The sequence below is a fragment of the Pristiophorus japonicus genome, chromosome 13 (genome assembly GCF_044704955.1).
Source record: "Pristiophorus japonicus isolate sPriJap1 chromosome 13, sPriJap1.hap1, whole genome shotgun sequence".
In the NCBI taxonomy this organism is placed as follows: domain Eukaryota; kingdom Metazoa; phylum Chordata; class Chondrichthyes; family Pristiophoridae; genus Pristiophorus; species Pristiophorus japonicus.
Window position 1 is genome coordinate 142,615,956 of NC_091989.1, and position 12,749 is coordinate 142,628,704.

Here is a 12,749-nt window from a genome sequence, read left to right on the forward strand (position 1 = left end):
GCGCCCCACAGAGCAAGTAGAGCGCGATATATAGATCGCGAGTTGGGACTTCTGCGCCTGGTGCAGGTACTCGGGCCTCGTGGCTGTTACCGCCCCCAAATGGGACGGTACGCAATTCCGCCACCCCCCCCCCCCCCCCAAGTGTTCGGACCCACATCATCCTATGACCTTGTTAACCTGCCTCCTCTGACTAAACATACTGACAGTAATATTAAAATGTTCAGTGCAGTGAAAAAACAGGATATTAAATATTAATGATAAATTCAATATTTTAAGGACTTAGTAGCATGTCATCAACAAAACCTGAACTGCAGTGAGTGCTTTATTCAGTGTATTTCAGTATGTTGTATTGATTCAGTACTACAGAGTATTCATCAGTGCAGACTTACAGAAATTATATGTGAAAAGTTTTGCATGATCTGCAAAGCCATGTACTGATTAGTGTACTAAGTGTAATAATGCACTAGCTCAACATCTACATTTAATAATTAAAATAGCGGAAGCAAACAATGGCTTTGAGTGCATTACAGGGCTGTAATATATTCAAGAGGTGGAACAAAGGGCCCAAATTTGCCCAGGATTGCTCCGTTTTTTTTGGAGCAACTTGATTTTTCTGGAGTATCTTAAAAATCCCCATTCTGCACATTTAATTTGCGCCAGTGTAAGTGAGTTAGTTAGGATTTTTTTTTTGTTTCGTTTTTTTTCAAAAGGGGGCGTTACCAGCCACCTATGCCTGTTTTGGCCATTTAAGCCAGTTTGGACAGCTAATAGTTGCTCCAAACTAATTTAGGCCAGCGCATGTAGCCACTTGTGGCTGCACAGAAAACCCTTGAGGGGAGTTGAGAAATCAGCGCAGGTAGCCAGAGTTAGCGGGGGAAGGGAAGCACAGAGGACCTTGCAAAGTACTAAACACCTTCACAACAACATTCAAGAAGCATAAAAACCATCAATAATGAATAATAAAAAAAAAGAAAACTTAAATCCTACCTCGGCCCCGGGAAGTCAGCGGGAGAACGCACCGACTGCAGCTGGGCTCGGCAGAACACACAGGCCGCAGGAATGAACCAGGCTACAACAGGCTGGGGGGGGGGCTGTGGGAGAGGGTGGGTGGGTGACGAGGGGGGAGAGAGAAGCCACATGACTGAAGTGGGGAGGGGGAGAGAACACCTTTGGGTCTGGTCCATATACATACCTTGGGTGGAGAGGGAGAAGTGCTGTGCTGCCATTTTTCACCTTCTTTGACCTTTGAAAGTTTAATTTTTACTTTAAGTATCGATGCAGCAATATCAATGCCATGGATTTTGCAATGGTTCTGCATCATTGTGCTACATAGGAGAGAATTGATTAAAGTTCATCACATCAGGAACATCAGAGCCCATAGGCTGCTGGGCAGGAGGCCTTACCCACCTCGGCAATTTTGAGTCAGGCATTCGTACCTGGACCTGGGTGATGCAGATTGTGTCAGAAGGTTGTGTTTCCGCAGAGAAGTTGTCTGTGAGATCTGTGAGTTGCTGAGACCAGACTTACAGCCGAGAAGCAGCAGGTGGACTGTTGAAGTGAAGGTTATAGCTACACTTTCCTTCTATGCCTCGGGATCGTTTTAAGCTACAACTGGAGATGTGTGCGCCATCTCTCAACGTGCAATACATGTCTCCATTCGCCAAGTCATAGCTGCACTGTATGCACGGAGGAATCAAGTATGCATCAAGTTCCCAATGACCGCCCAAGCAATCCATGACAGGGCTGTGGGGTTCTCAAGGATTGCTGGCTTCCCAAAGGTACAGGGTTGCATTGATTGTACCCACATCGCCTTGCGAGTACCTGTGGAGGATGCTGAGCAGTACAGGAATAGAAAAGGCTTCCACTCCATTAATGTGCAGCTCATGTGTGACAACATCGCATCATGCCAGTCGATGCAAGATACCCTAGCAGCACCCATGATGTGTTCATCCTACGTGACAGCGTTATATCTGACATGTTTGAGCAGCAGCCAGAAGGGCAGAGCTGGCTACTGGGAGACAAAGGGTACAGCCTGGCCACCTGGCTACACGTAACCCGGACGGAAGCTCGACCATTAATACAACATGTCGCACATTATGACACGCAGCATCATAGAGTGGACCATTGGCATCGTGAAACGCCATTTCCAATGCCTGGACCATTCCGGAGGCTACTTGCAATATTCCCCTGAGATTGTCGGTCAGTTCACTGTTGTGTGCTGCATGCTGCATAACTTAGCCATCATGAGGCAGCAGCAGCTGACAGTAGAAGACTCACCTGCAGTGAGAGTGGCTGATGATAATGATGTGCAAGATGCAGGTGACGAGCAGGAGGAGGAGGAGGAGGAAGATGACGAGGATCAGGAAACCATGCAAGTGCCTGAGGCCGGAGCATGATGTCGGAGGATGGCGGGCCATCGTGCTCCTTTAACAATTGCTCGAGCCTTGCGCCAGCAGCTCATCTGTGAACACTTTACTAATGCCTGAGGGCTCAGCGACAACTATTCCGCATCGACATATTTATTTTTTGGAGTTGTTCTTAAATGTTGTGTTGTGTTAATGGAAGATGATTCAGTTTTAATGTAAAATATATTTTATTCAAAAGTTTACAATGTACTTACCTTTAGTGTAATAAATAATTCTTGTATCAAACTTTACTTTAATATGACTTATTAAGATCACTTAAAAACTTGTAAATTATATAACTTACAAAAAACTTTCAATTTGAAAACAGTTACTGTTGTAGGCATTAGGCACCTGCTGAATATATCAAAACACTAGGCATTAGGCACCTGCTGAATATATCTAAACTCATATAAGTTTAAAGTGGCCACATATAAAATGGCTGCCCAAGCATGATGGGAACCCCGTTAGTCAAGTAATGAACTGGGGCTGACCGAGCAATGACCCTGTGAGGCCCACTACCAGGAATGCCTTGGATACAAGATAATTATAATGAACCATTATAGTACACTGGTATAATCAGTGACTTCACACAGCCGAACCCCGAAGAACAGAGATAAGGGGAGAACCTGCCTCACATAACGAGGTCATTAATCAGCCCGAGCTGACAAAAACTGAACATACAGCCCCTGAGGTATCAGGGGAATTCTATTGGGTTAAAGAAACCTATATGTAATCTATAATCGTTATGATTGGATTGTGTCCAGCCGAAGTGGGCTGAGTAACTGTAAAGAACTATTGTAAAACATATAAATATCGATGAGTTTCTTCGTTTGTCGGAGATAAGTGCCTGGATCCAGTCCTGAGGCTTCCTCCCCGCATGCGAAAATAAAGGCCGCATTGGCGTTGGAACCGACTCTGAGTATTGAGTGATTCTTCTGAGAAAACATTCACACTAACAGTTACAACGGTAACATCAACAACAACAGCAGCAAAGAAAGGCCGCACCCATCTCTCATCCCCATCTTGATGAATGTGCACTTCTTCATTGGGGGTGGGTGGGGTAGGTGTTAATGTGGAGGGCCCGGCTTGGGTCTCTTCAGAGGCTGGTGTGGGGATTGCAGTGGGAGTGGCAGTTGATTCTCTCAATGGTGCATGGCCCTTACTGCAGCAGCTAACTCACACATGCTCTCCCTGATGGCCTGTGTCATTGTCAGTGTCGTCCTTTCCACTGCCTCTGACATTCCCTCCCTCATGGACACTATTCCCTCACTGAGGTTCCCGGAAATCATTCCTATTTCCCGTACGATTACTGTTACTTCTCCCGACAGTCCCGCTACCTCATCACTCACCCCACTGATGGTGTCCAGGAGTGATCGGGTAAGGTCAGTGCTCTCCCCACTCAATGCCATCATCTGAACCACATCCGTTGCATCCTGCATCTCAGGAGAGCGTGGTCGATTTCTCCTTCCCCTCACCCTGCGTCTGCCTTGTGGCACCCCCTCAGTGGTAGGTGCAGGCTGGGACGGTGGGGCCCTGGGTGCTCCATGCTGTGTCCCACCACCACTGGGACCCGCAAACTCGACGGTGGGACCCTGGGTGTTCCATGCTGCAATACACCACCACTGGGACCCTCAACCTCGGACGCTGTGAAACCATGGAATGTCAGAAGTGAAACCACTAATCATGGATTGACTGAAACCAAGGAATGTCACACCAGAACTCATGGAAGGGGTTGCCAACGCCAAGTCCATTAACGTGGCCTCATCCATAGTCAGTACAACATTGTCCCCTTCATCCATCTCCATCCGCTCCCCCTCCCACCAGCACCCCCCACCCCTCACTATCCCATGTTGGTCTGCAGGGTTAGGCTCGTCCGCGTTTGAATCTTCTTCTGTATCTTCATGATTGGCATCAGGTTCTGCAAAATATAACAGAACAGTCAAATGGTTAGCAGCAAAGGAGGGGGCAGAATGAGTGCCATGAGTAGGCTCACACATAGCAAGCCAGCAGAAGGTTGATTTGAAGGACCACGATGAATTTTCAGGGCTTACCCTCCCCCTCACATGTGGGCCCAGCTTGTGCAGTACTAATTGATTTTCTCCAGGTAAGACCCATCAAAGCAGCGACCCTCTCTTCCAAGGGTGTCAGTAGATGCAGATTTGCCAGGCCTCCTCCTGTTCGAGTTCTCTCTCTTTTGTTGTGTACCACTTTCCTCTGCAAAGATGAAAATATAACTTTTTAGAGTTGGTGTCTCTCTGTTGGTTGGGACATACAGATGGCCACATTTACAATTGCAATTGCATTGAATAAATGAAAATATTACTTACACTAACTACTTGACCAAGGTCCTGCCACTTCTTTTTACACTGGCCTCCAGATCTCATGGTGGTCACCATTGCACAGTAATCTTCTGCAACTTGGTTCCAGTGTTTCTTCATTTCTTTGGGTGGAACTTTTGTGCTACCTCTGCTGCTGGTATCCAGCTTTTGCCATCTGTTCTCAATGACATTAACTAGTATCTCCACTTTGTCATGCAAGAAATTCTTCGTTCTTGGTGCACGTTGTTGCATTGCTGTAGTGACACTCACAGTACTTTTCCAATGCTCTTAGACACACAGTGGATTTTCCAAACACACAGTCCTTATTTTGCATGCAGCAATGATTTTCAGAAATACAGCACTCCTTCTGGAACTTTTGCAGGCTTGCAGCACTGATATTAACACAGAGCACTCACTGCTTCTTGATTCCAGCAGTTGATTTCGTTTCACAGCACTTTCTCTAGCACCAAAACTCAAGCAGCTAAGTATCCCTTTAAAAATGGCCGATTGCCAAATTTCGGCACTACTGCGCATGCACGGACTTCAATGCGCATGTGCAGATGTCCCAGCACTGTTTTCAGCGCAGGACGCTGGCTCCGCCCCCGACTCGACTGGCCACGCTGCAGGACGACCGAGAAAAGGGGTGGGCCAATTTTGAGCCCAATGATCGGCATTGTTTGCATTCCATGCAAATCAGCAAGTCACTGTTGGAATCATAGAATCCTAGAGAGGTTACAGTACAAAAGAGGGCCATTCGGCCCGTCGAACCATTGCCGACTCTCAGCTAATCCCACTACCCCGCCCTTTCCTTGTAGCCCTGCAATTTTTTTTCCTTCAGATACTTATCCAACTCCCTTTTGAAAGATAAGATTGAGTCTACCTCCACCACCCTTCCAGGCAGTGCATTCTAGAACTCAAACACTAGCTGCGTAAAAACATTTTTTCTTACATCGCCTTTGGTTCTTTTGTCAATCACCTTAAATCTGTGTCCTTTGTCCATCTGTCAATGGGAACAGTTTCTGTCTATCTACTCTGTCCAGACCCCTCATGATTTTGAACACCTTTAGCAAATTTCCACTCAATCTTCTCTGCTGCAAGGAAAACAACTCCAGTCTCTCCAGTCTAGCAATGTAATTGAAGTCCCTCATTCCTGGAATCATTCTCGTGAATCTTTTCTGCACCTTCTCTAAGGTCTTCACATTCTTCCTAAAGTGTGGTGCCCAGAATTGGACACAGTACTCCAGTTGGAGCAGAACCAGTGTTTTATACAGGTTCATCATAATTTCTACACTTTTGTACTCTATACAGGTTGAACCTCCCTTATCCTTGGGACCTAGCCTGTTTTGGATCAGGGATTTTTCTGGACGAATGGTGATCACGTTAAATTGGATGGTACAGGTACTGAGCAAGGGGATATTGGGGCTGGCTGGCTTGGGGCTGGGAGTGCAGCGGAGAGATCATGGGAGGGGGGCAGTGGATCGCAGGGTCAGGCCAGCGATTGTGGGAGTTGGCAGCGAGGAAGGGCTTCAATTTGTTCAATTTGTTCATGTCTGAGTTCTGTGCATGCGCCACCCGATGGCCGGGAATGGTTCTGGACGAGGGGTGGTTCCGGATAAGGGAGTTCTGGATAAAGGAGGTTCAACCTGTACCTCTAATTATGAGATCCAGAATCCCGTAAGCCTTTTTAACTGGCTTCTCAACCTGCCCTGCCATCTTCAACGATTTATGCACACATACCCCCAGGTCTCTCTGTTCGTGCACCCCCTTTAGGATTGTACCATTTAGTTTATATGTCCTTTCCTCATTCTTTCTACCAAAATGTATCACTTCACACTTTTCTGTGTTATATATCATCTGCCACATGTCCTCCCATTTCATCAGTCTGTCTAAGTCTTCCTGAAGTCTATCGCTATCCTCCTCACTATTGACTATACTTCCAAGTTTTGTGTTATCTGCAAATTTTGAAATTGTGCCCTGTGCACCCACGCCAAAATCATTAGTATATATCAAGGAAAGCAGTGATCCTAGAACCGACCCCTGGGAAACACCACTCCAGTCCGAAAAACAACCATTCACCACTACTCTGTGTCCTGTCACTAAGCCGATTTCGTATCCATGCTACCCCTGTCCTTTTTATTCCATGGGCTTCAACTTTGCTGGCACTTTGTTGAGCGCCTTTTGGAAATCCATGTACACTACGTCAACTGCATTACCATCATCAACCTCATCAAAAAATTCTATCAAGTTGGTTAAATACGATTTGCCTTTAACAAATCCGTGCTGGCTTTCCTTAATTAATCCACCCCTATCCAAGTGACTGTTAATTTTGTCCCTGATTACTGTTTCTAAAAGCTTCCCCACTACTGAGGTTAAACTGACCGGCCTGCAGTTGCTGGGATTATCTTTACACCCTTTTTTGAACAATGGTGTAACATTTGCAATTCTCCTGTCCTCTGGCACCATTCCCGTATTTATGGAGGATTGGAAAATTATGGCCAGTACCTCTGCGATTTCCGCCCTCAATTCCCTCAGCATCCTCGGATGCATCCTATTTGGATTAACTTTTATGTTGGCTGCAATTCTATTCTCATACCCTCTCTTTGCCCTCTTATTATCCTTTTCACTTCTCCTCTGTCCTTTTTATACATAGCCTGATTCTCAGATGTATTTGCAACCTGATATCTGTCATACGGGCTCTTTTTTTGCTTTGTCATATCCTCTATCTGTTTCATCATCCAGGGAGCCCTATCTTTCCCTCTTGTGGGAATGTACCTCAACTGTACCCAAACTATTTCCTCTTTAAAGGCAGCCCATTGTTCCATTAAAATTTTGCCTGCCAATCTTTGATTCCAGTTTACGCAGGTCAGATCCATTCTCATCCCACTGAAATTGGCCTTCCCCCAGTTAAACATTTTTACTCTAGATTGCTCCCTGTCCTTTTCCATAGAGAATCTAAACCTTACGATTATATGATCACTGTTCTCTAAATGTCACCTCCTGACACTTCACTCCCCAGAACCAGATCCATCAATGCCTCCTCCCTCCTCTGGCTGGAAACATACTGATCAAGAAAGTTTCTTTGAACACATTCTTCCCCTTCTCTGTCCTTAACACTGTTACGATCCCAGTCTGTACTAGAATAGTTGGGGGCCGAAATTGCCCCTTTTTATAGCCACTTTAGCGCCTCCAGGAGACGCTAATGGGGCACCAATGATTTATTGCCCGAGGGCGGGTGATGGAAGAGACCCGCCCGGAATTGCCCCCGAGATGCTGCGGGCGAAAACGGGTTTGCGCTGCGCCCCATACTTTTCAGCCCGGGTGGGGGCGCACACCGTGATGATGTCACCGACGTGCGTGCCCACAGTTTATCGCCTCGCGCCACGTGGGGTAAATTGCCCCTGAGGAATGCGAGATTGATGTGCGGCGAAGCTGTCAAGGCTGAGGCACCCCGGCTGTCCTTAAAAGGGAGGGTTTCTTGCCACAGCCGCCATCTTTTTTTGTTGGACGACTCTTTTTGTCGCCCGACAGTGGGCTCCAAGAAAGCAGCTGCAGAGTTTGCAGCGGCCCTCCCCTTTAAAAGAAGGGGTGGGACATTGTGACGTGTCAGCACGATGCTGAGCCTCACACCCCGCTAACGCCGCGCTACCGCCCCGTGGAGGCAAATCACGCCACCAATACCGCCCCGCACAAAGCCCCCAATTCAGCGACATTTAGCGGCCCACCTCGCCGGGCGCTAAATATTCATATAATTCATATTGTGCACCCCAAACGGGATGCCGGGCAATTTCAGCCCCTTAAATTCCCCCACTGTTACTACTCTAGAGTTCTTGCACCTCTCTGTAATTTCTCTGCAAATTTGCTCCACCATATTTTCCCACTATTTGGTGGTCTATAGAATACATCTAGTGGTGCAATGGCATGTCTATTATTTCTTAACTCTAGCCATATAGATTTTGTGCTTGACCCCTCCAGGACATCCTCCCTTTCCAGCACTGTAACATTCTCCTTAACCAATCCTGCCACCCCATCTCCTATCCTTCCTTCCCTGTCTTTCCTGACCACCTTATAATCAGGAATATTTATTACCCAATCCTGCCCTTTTTTGAGCCAGGTCTATTATTGCCACAACATCATATTCCCATGAGGTTATTTGTGCCTGCTACTCACTTACCTTGTTTACTGCACTTTGTGCATTCACATACATACACTGTAAACCCATCTTAGACCATCCTGTATTCTCTCTTAGTTTGACCCCACCTAATATCTTACTATTTCTTACTTTGGTGCTCTCTGCCTCTCCCAATCCTTTGAGCACTTTATTTCCCCTTTCTAATGTTATATCACCCTGCCAAATTAGCAACAGCACTAGCAAACCTCCTCACTAGGATATTGGTTCCGGTCCTGTTGAGGGGCAACCAATCCAACCTGTACAGGTCCCACTTCCCACAGAACCAGTCCCAGTGCCCCAAGTATCTGAAGCCCTCCAACCTGCACCATCTCTCCAGCCACGCATTCATCTGCTCTACCCTTCTATTATCCTCCTATCCTCCTTCTTTCTACCTATGTTATTGATACCAATATGGACCATGATCTCTGGCTGTTCACCATTCCTCTTCAGAATGTCCTGCAGCCGCTCAGAGACATCCTTAACCCTGGCACCAAGGAGGCAACATGCCATCCTGGAGTCACGTCTGCAGCCGCAGAAATGCCGATCTTATCCCCTAACTATCGAATCCCCTACCACCCTTCTTCCTCCCCCTCTATACAGCTGAGCCACCTGTGGACTTGGCTCTGGCTATACTCCCCAGAGGAACCATCGCTCTCACCAATACTCAGAACAGAATACTGATTGGAAAGTGAGATGCACTCAGGGGACTACCTGCCCGGTCCTCCTCTTCTGTCTGGAAGTCACTCATTCCCTCTCTGCCTGAATACTCTTAAGCTGCGGTGTGACCATCTCCTGAACCGTACTATCTACGAAGCTCTCAGCCTCACGGATGCCCGCAGTGACTCCAGCTACTGATCAAACTCCGAGACCCTGAGCTCGAGCTCTTCCAGCTGATGACACTTCCTTCACATGTGGTTGTCTAAGACATGGGAAGTGTTCTGGAGTTCCCATATAGCACAAGATGCACACTACATGAGACTGAGCTGCCCTGCCCTGCCTCTATTTACTAGACTAAGAACTAACTTAGAAGAAATAAACTTAAAACTTAAAAAAAAACACTCACCAATCAGCTCTTTCCCTTGCGCTGACGTCACTTTAGGTTTTTTACTCTGAAGTCACTCTTTCAAATTCTACTTTTTTGCGTTGCCCCTTTATCCCAGCCTTGGTCTCACTCAGCTCATGCTGTCTCTACTCTCGGGCCTGCCGTGCCCCTTTATCCCAGCTCCGGTCTCGCTCAGGTCTAATGTCTCTGCCCTTGGGCCTGCCGCACCCCTTTATCCCAGCTCTGATCCCTCACATGTCAGCTCTCTTACCCAGGACTTGTTGATGCTTTAGGCAATGTATAGTTTGGACTCCAAGAGCAAAGCCTTCTTGATGGTTTGATCATTTAGCATGTAATGCAATTGTCTATAAGCTCACATACATTGACAGTCTCCAGCAACTGAAATCATTTCTACATTTAATTTACATGGTTTGCAATCTACAAACGAAATACCCTTTGCCCTTCAAAGGACCACTAATTTAATTCCAAGCTTCTTGGTTATTCTAAAGATCAAAAAACCTGACTGGAAAAAGCAACACCTGGGCTTTCGTCCCCACTTTAAATTTCAATAGGGAACGATAGTGTCAATCTTAATTCTAGCTAAGACTCAAACATGTTAAGGACAATAACCCCTCCACCCGGGTGCAAGCTTGGCGGAGCGCACCTTAAGTGTTCTCTTCATGACTTGATCTGAACCTACAGACAATTATCATGGCCCCAATATTCTCCCCATGCAGACAGGCACCTTGAATGGACTTGCACCCCAAAACAAGGGAAGACACTCTACTGCTGCTGTACATCTGAGAGGCTTGCATTACTGATAATAACCACTGACTGCTGTCCAAAAACAGCAGCCAGAAGACTCAAGTCCCAGTCATCCTCCTGATAGACCTGGGAGATTTGACAAGGCAAACCCATCTCAAATACTCCAATTTGAAGTCACTGGGTGCAATCTCCAATATCTACTTTTAGTGAGTCTTGTTCCATTTTGGGCCTCCACCAGGAAAATGGGGCACAGACATTTTACAATAATTCCTGCCTCATTGTCTTAATATTTACATGCTTCCGCTGATCCAGGCTGAAGTGCCCTACCCAACCACGTTCTTTGGAACATTCCTTAGAAGTACACAGGGGGTGGGGGGAATGGGGGACAGGGACCTGGCATTAGAGATCTTTATTCCTTTTGTCTCTGCTTTGCATCATGGGAAGTATGAACCTATGAAAGTGTCAGACAAGAAAAGACTATCTGGTCCATCTAGCCCGTCCCATACAGTTGTGATACTTGTGCATCATGTTACCCCAAAGCTGCCATGTAGTTACCTGAGAAAGACGAAAAACCAGAACAAAAACGCAAGGCCAATTAGGGAAACAAAAATCTGAAAAATTCCTCTCTGATCCCTCTAGGCGACCATAACTAATCCAGGAGACTATATCAATCATGACTTATGTCATTTGATACCAACCTCATGTATGATGCGTTCTTGCCCCAATCAGGGACCAAACCAGCTCGCTCTTGAAGGTATCCAGTGAATCAACACTGACCGCACAAGCTGGCAGCTTGTTCCATAGGTCTGGGAAAAGAAGAACCACCTGATATCTAACCTAGTTCGTCCCTTGCGTAATTCGTACACATGACCCTTGGTCCCCCCATCCTATCTAATTGAAATAATTTGTCAGTCTGACTTCAATAGAAATGAAAATCAGGTGGCTGAATCGTTATTACACTATCACGCAAAGTCAAAATTACCCCCAGAGAGTCTTTACATGGTAATGATATATAGCCAGCTTGTCTGTTCACTTTTATAGCATTGTAGCCAACTACTTCACAGTGTAGGACTGGTTTCTATTTTTTACTAAGTCTGCAAGGGTACACGGCCATCCCGAAATACAACCAGAATAAACAGTGTAAAGTGGCTAAGACAGATGAGTCTCAAGAATGTAATGTTAGAGGTCAAACCAAATGGGGATCCACCAAAGCCAAGGGTCCCATTTTAAAACCTGAAGCAAGGGATTTTGTGTGCTTTTTTTTTCACTTTCACTCCTTCAATGTGTTGCTGTGAATTCTCAAGCAAAGAACCCATGAAGCACTTTTCAGTATTTCTAATTGAACAACAATCAATATACAGTAGTACAAACATTTGTTTTCTTTTCAGGGTCCCTGCATATTCCTAGAATTAAGATTTTTTTTAGCTTTTAGCTTATGCTTCTAATGTGGATTTAGGAACTTGTACCAGGCAACTTGCCTTGATATCTTCCTGCTACTCGGCGGAAAAAAGATATCCCTCCTGCCGACCTCCACCACAATACCTCCAACACAGCATCACAAATTTGAGGGCCCTTGCAGCTTCTCCTGTGCCTGCCATTGTTTAAAATAAGATCAACTTACTCAGCATAGAGCAGGGATCAAACCTTCTTGGTATGTAAAGCACAGCCGAGCCATTAGTAGGAACCTGTTCAACCTTCGTCGTCTCCAGGCCATATCAAGACCGTCCCATCCTCTGTCGTCGAACTACAGTACGCAGACGACTCTTGGGTCTGCGCACATTCAGAGGCTGAACTCCAAGCCATCGTCAGCATCTTCATCGAGATGCACGAAAGCATGGGCCTTACACCAAACATCCGTAAGACAAAGGTCCTCCACCAAGCTGACCCTGCCGCACAGCACTGCCCCCGGTCATCAAAATCCATGGTGCGGCCTTGGACAACGTGGACCGCTTTCCATACCTCGAGAGCTTATTATCAGCAAGGGCTGACATCGACGACGCGGTCCAACACCGTCTCCAGTGCGTCAGTGCAGCCTTCGGTCACCTGAGGAA

General features: G+C 46.4%; 1 protein-coding gene across 5 annotated transcripts in view; it reads left to right on the top strand.

Moving 5' to 3' along the window:
• LOC139278859 (NLR family CARD domain-containing protein 3-like) overlaps positions 1-12,749 on the top strand; it is a 228,282-nt gene that overhangs the window by 55,729 nt on the left and 159,804 nt on the right. For 2 of the 5 annotated variants that reach the window (XM_070898059.1, XM_070898063.1), the window contains one exon: positions 1,271-3,318. The exons of 2 other annotated variants lie outside the window; for them this stretch is intronic. The gene's annotated coding sequence lies outside the window, so the exon portion shown is untranslated. Of the gene's footprint in view, positions 1-1,270; positions 3,319-12,749 lie in introns of those variants that run through there. One more of the 5 variants, XM_070898060.1, reaches the window with a different exon arrangement.